Here is a 6215-nt window from a genome sequence, read left to right on the forward strand (position 1 = left end):
AGACCTTGGTTGTAAAACCTGCTCTTAAATAATTCTCAAATAAGCCCTTTTCCACCCAAAATGAAGACCTGGCAATGCTCTGCTGTAACTCATCCAAAGGGATGAGCAGAGCCAGCTCCAAAAGCAGGGTCATGGCAGCTGGTCTGTGATCTCCTCACTTGTATCACATTTAGGTGACCCACCTGCCCCTGGATCCCTGGCAGTGCCCAAGGCCAGGCTGGATGGGGCTTGGAGCAGCCTGGGACAGTGGAAGGTGTCCCTGCCCATGGCAGGGGTTTGGAAATGAATGATCTTTAAGGTTCCTTCCAGGCCAAATCATTCTAGAATTCCGTGAAAACATCCCCCAAGGCCTCGGTTCTAATGAATCTCACTGCTAACGAGTCGATGTCTGCCAACATCAACACAGCCAGGGATGCACAGACGCTGAAGCCACGCTGAGTCAGGCAGCGTGAAGAGACACGGCACAGCCTCACCTGGCTCCAGCTCTGGTAGCCAAGAAGTACTTCTTGAAGTCCAACAGCTGGGCAGATGTTTGTGTTGTGATGGATGCAGCTCCAGCGTGGGCCAGGATCCTGCTCCACTGTGGCCGCGTTCCCCCACAGATCCACAGGTCCTGCCAGGAGCCTGCTCCAGCGTGGGCTCTCCACAGGGTCAGAAGGTGCTTTCAGCATCCCCCAGCTCCAGCATGGCCTCCTTCCATGTCCTGCAGGTGGATCCATGGGCTGCAGAGACACCACTGCCTCTCCATGGGCTGCACCATGGAATTTTGGGGCAATTGCAGCTCCGGCACCTGCAGCAGCTCCTGCCCCTCCTCCTGCACTGACCTGGGGGTCTGCAGGGCTGTTCCCTCACAGATCCTCACTCCTCTTGATGCCTTGTCAAGGCTGACCTGGAACAGAGGCTGGACAGAGCTAAAGAATAAACAGGGATTTATTAAGAGGATCTCCTCCATGGATCCACCTTGGGCAGCACAAGAGCCCAGCCAGGGCTGCACCCAAGATGAACCAAAATGGTCCCAAAATGCACAACCGCTCCCGGGGGCTCTCACTGTGATCAACTCTGCTCCATTTGCAGATTGGAGTTCATTGTCCCATTCCAGCTTTAGCCCATGCAGTCCCATCCTGCTTGTTTTTCTCTCTCCAGCCCACGTTGTTTGTGCTCTTGGGCTGAGATTTGGATCATTTGTCCTTGGTGCCCAGCTGGAGAAGGAATTGTTTTGTCTCCCTGCTCCGTGAAGAGAGCTCACCATCCCCTGATATGAAGCTCAGACCCACACACTAAGGTAGCACAGAATCTGAAATTTATAAAAGCTAAAACCTGAGGCATCACTCTGTCTGCAGCTGCAGGGTTTTTTTCTCACTTCCTAAATCTGTTTTCCCAGAGGTGCTGCCCCCATCTCTGATGGGCTTGGCATTGGCCAGCACTTTGTCAGTCCTAGGGCCGGCTGGAATTGGCTCTGCTGGACATAGGGGAGGCTTCCAGCAGCTTCTCACAGAAGCCACCCCTGTAGCCCCCCACCACCAAAACCCGGCCACCAAACCAAATTCACTCATCCAAGCATTTTTTCATTAATTCTTGGATCTTATTATTGCTGTGCGCTAACTCAAAGGTTAAAACTTCCTAATATTGGTATTGCCAAACATAGAATTAAACCTAGTGATTACAAAATTGGTAGGAAAAAAGGCCTAGAATCCCATATGAACTCCTCTGAGAATTAAAACGTGGCTGCTGCCAGATCCAGAAGATACCTGTGGGTGGATAAATTCTTGGGTGCCTGAAAAACACAGAAAAATACAAATTCAGTGGGGTTTCTATGAGTCAGGGTCTTACTTGCAGTGTGGATTCCTCTCCCTGCCTCAGCCAAGCAGAGGCAAATTCCTGGTTATACCTGGTGACAATGCCACCTGCCATGGGATAGAGTGGCTCTTGCAGTGTTGGGAGGTGGTGATTCCCTCCCAGGCAGCAAAATTCTGGGTCAGATGTGGCAAGGATTTGCAGCAGTGGATGGATGGGCTTGGCACAGACTTTGTGCTTGAGTGGAGTAACAACGTCTTCCCTGCTTGGATCACAGCCCTTCCACGGCCCAGGGCAGGATAAACACTGGCCCAGGGCAGGATAAACACCAGCACAGCCACTGCTGGAAGGGGAACAGCTCAGGGGGCTTCACCCACCTCCCCACACAGCTCTCCTGAACCTGCTCCCCACCCCATGATGGGAGGGTTTCACCTGGACCCAGCCAGCCCTGCCTGGATCATCACTTTTCTTTTTAAAAGTCTTTTTTTTTTTTTTTTTTTTTTTTCCCAACCCCCCCATCCCTGGTTTGGAGCAGAAGTGAGAACTCAAAGAGGGAAAAAAAAAAAAAAAAAGAAAAAAGAAGAGAAGAATCGGGGTCAACACGAGCAGCAGTATTTCAGTCGTCCTTTGAGAGCTTGTCTATACTCACTGTGGGTGTTCTCCTTGCAAACACTGAGCAGGAGATGTTTTCCCTTAGTAGGGCAGGATCCTGTGCTCGGCCCTCCTCGCCTGGCCATAAAAGGGCAGCGTTTTCTGCAGGACCCCCGGATCCTCCAAAAGCTGACGGGTTTTTGGGAAGGGGCCTGCCCCGGCACTGCTTGCTTTGGACCTCACAACCCTCGTGTTTGTGTTATTTTGTCCCCTTCTCTTCTTGTGCCTTTTGTTTTGTCTCTCTCCTCCTCCTGCTCCTCTCAGGAGGTTGGAGGGAGAGAGGCCAGAGAGCCTCCAGGAATGTTCTTGCTTCCCCTATTTTTTATTCTTTCTTTCTCCCTCCCTTGGCCTCATTTGATCCCTTCTTTTCCATGATCCTGCTCAGAAAACCAGCTGCTGAGTGAAAACCTCTGGCCAAGCCCAGGACACGTCCCTAAAGGGCTGACCACGTCCCCAGCCTCCATCCTGTGTCCCAAGGGAATCTGGAGTGCTCTTCCCTCCTGCTCTGCCCAAGCCCTGACCCGCTCAGGAAAGGGGCACGCCACAGAACCTCCTCTCACCATCTCCTGGAACACCACTCCATGGGAATTCCAGCCTAGAGGAGATGCTCAGCAGAGCACAGCTGTAAAAACAGGGAATCCCGGGCAGGCAGAGCCATGGCTCCACCTTGGAATTCATCATTGCAGGTCCACTTGGCTCTTCACAGAATCATTTAGGTTGGAAAGGACCCTCAAGATCATCAAGTCCGACCATTAACTGCCAAGCACTGCCACATCCACCACCACACTCTGTCCCCAGGTGCCCCATCTACACAAACACCTCCAGGTTCTTCTGTGGTTCCTCACAAACCCAAAGCTCCCTGAGATCTTACAGGGTCTCAGCTTTCTTCTTGTCCCTTGTCCTTGACGACACTTCCTTTGGGGAAGTCTGAAACCATGGAAATGCAAATGGAAATACCAGTTGTCAGTCAAAGCAAGGAAACAGGAACCTCTCCTGGTTTCCTCAAACATTTTCCTCTGTGTTGTTGTGGCTGATCTTTCATTTAAGACCCTCTGTGACCTTGCAGTTGCCATGTCATGGCTTGAGGGGAGAAAGGAAGAGGTAAAGCTACAGGAGATGTCCCTTTTGTGGCCACCACGCTGCTCGAAAGTCCCAGGGAGGAGACCCAACACTTCTGTGTCAACAACCTTGCTCCTTGTGCCCCTCGTTGCCAGTTTCTCCAGAACTTTGCCTTCCTGGAGAGCTTGTTCCCTAACAGCAACTGAACTGAACTCTGGACCTTCAGATCCTTCTGTGGACCCTGTTAACCTTTCCTTCACCATTTTTCACAGGCAGTGTTGCTGTACAAGGTATGCCAGAGCCATTTCCCAGCCCTCAGCCCTCCAGGGAGACACCAGAACTTCCAGAACTCTGTATGAAGGCACCAAGAGCTTGGAGTTACCCTCAGCCAGAAATCCCAGCAGCTGAAGAAGCTCCAACGAGGGATCAGTCACCCACATGCCCCATTAACCAACACAACAAAGCCCCCAAGCCAGGCTGGGTGGGATCTCAACAAACTGCGAGGGGTGGGATTTGCAGGGAGCTTCAGGAAGTTGTTTCAGCAAACCTCACGTAGCCCCTGGGTGGCTGTGGCCAAGAAACCACCTGTTGGTCTCTCAGGAACATTGCTGTGGCCACTGTGCTCAAATGAAGGGTTTCACACAAGTGTGTCATTGCCTGTGCCCCTTCCAAGGTTTTTCCCCTTGTCTTGGAGGCCCCTGCAGGAACAGCTTCTCCCTCACCAGGAAGGAAAAACTGCACCTGGCAACGACCAGATCTCCATGTGAGAGGTGGACTCAGCTTCCTGCAAAAAGCCAGAACCTCTTGGTGAGCCCCTCAGAGAGGCATCAGGGCTTTGGCCACCCCTGCACATCTTCATATTCCGGAGCTATGGGGACTCCAAGTCCTGGAGCTCCCTGGTCCCCTGTGCCACCCCCATGCAAAGGCCACAGGGATTTGGGCCCTGGAGCAGAGCTTAAATCCCTGTCTCCCACCTCCAGCCTCATCTCACCCTCACCCCCAGCACTGGCTGCATTTCCAGGAGCTTATGTAGCTTTTTGGAAAAGTTTGCAGGGTAGGAGAGATGTCAGACAGGCCAAACACTCATCTCACAAAAAGCTTTCTGACGGGGACGATGTTCTGGTGGCACTGGCCAGGAATTTTTTCCTGTAGAGCAGTGCAGGGTTGAGAGCAAGAAGGAGCATTGAAAAAATAATAATAAAAAAAAATATATAAAAAAATTAGAAAAGCTCTGAAGTGAAGCCGGCGCAGGCAGGACGTGGCCACGGGGACGTTATGCAAAGAGCTGCTCACATCTGGAAGAAGTTACTGAGCACAGCAACCGGGGCTGAGCCTAAACAAGTGCAGGATGTTCCCGCATGGATGTCGGCAGCTGGGAGTGGCTGGGGGAACCAGGGGAGCTGGGAAGGTGGGATGAAAATCCCCGGGGCTCTGGGGATGGCCCCGGTGTCCTTCAGAGCTACTGTGCTGCTCTGCTTTTAGGGTGGTGTGCTATTTTGGGTGGTGTCTGCAGGAGGGTTGGGGGCACAGATGGGTTTTGGGGGTGGTCACCATCCCTTTGAGCATCTCTGAGCACCTCCTGGGGCTTTTCCTGCCGAGGGGCAGAGCCTGTCCTGGTGCTGGAGGTGCGGGAGCACCGTGGGACTCTGCACGGGGCCACCACGGACACCCTGCAGCTGCTCCAGCTTTGCCCTCTCGGTGCCCAGAACGAGGATTTTGGGGTACCCAGCTCCTGGGTGAGGCTGGGGGTGTTGGGATGGTAAAATCCACCCCTGGCTCAGCATCGGGGAGAGCCAAGCAGAGCTGGGGGTGAAATAATGAAGATTTGCTTTGTTTTGGAGGGTGTTGGGGGTTGGCTGTGTCCCACGGGTCCTGTGCCAGGCCCTGAGGGGGTTTGGGGGATCCCTCTGCTGTCAGGAAATGTTCCTTAAACACCATCCCAGAGGGATCCCCATTTCCTCTCAGCAGTGGGAGAACAAAAATCCCCTTTTGTAATAATTAATGTTGCCTCGTTATTCCTCCAATTGGGGTTTTAAGCCCCAAAAAACGTTAAGGTCTTATTGCTGGGTTTTGGGAGGGGTTGAGGGGTTGTGTGCCTCAGTTTCCCCCTCCACAGCAAGATCCAGAGGGTGCTTCCAAGAACCAAATGTATCTTAAACACCCTCCCAGTGGAGGATCCTCATTTCCTCAAAACAGCGGGAGAACACTCCAAAATCCCATTTTTTTGAATAAACCATCCTTATTTCACTACAACCCAAACTGAGGTTTTATGCCCCAAAAAAGCCTTGGGGTCTTTTTGTTGGGTTTGGGGAGGGGGTGGTGTGCCTCAGTTTCCCCAACCATAGCGAGATCCAGAGGATGCTCCCAAGAACCAAATCTGCCTTAAACACATCCAGGTGGGGGAATCTCCATTTCCTCCAAACAGTGGGAGAATACCCCAAAAATCCCACTTTAAATAAATCGCTGTTACTCCATGACAGCTCAAATTGACGTTTTATGCCCCTAAAAAAGCCTTGGGATCTTTCTATTGGGTTTGGGGAAGGGTAAGGAGCTGTGTGCCTCAGTTTCCCCCTCCACAGCAGGATCCAGAGGATGCTCCCAATTAATGCTCCAAATGTGCCTTAAACGCATCCAGGTGGGGCCATCCCCATTTCATCCAAACAGCGGGAAAATCCCCCAAAAATCCCACTTTAGTCGGACGGACGTTACTC

The sequence above is a fragment of the Anomalospiza imberbis genome, chromosome 1 (genome assembly GCF_031753505.1).
Source record: "Anomalospiza imberbis isolate Cuckoo-Finch-1a 21T00152 chromosome 1, ASM3175350v1, whole genome shotgun sequence".
Lineage (NCBI taxonomy): Eukaryota > Metazoa > Chordata > Aves > Passeriformes > Viduidae > Anomalospiza > Anomalospiza imberbis.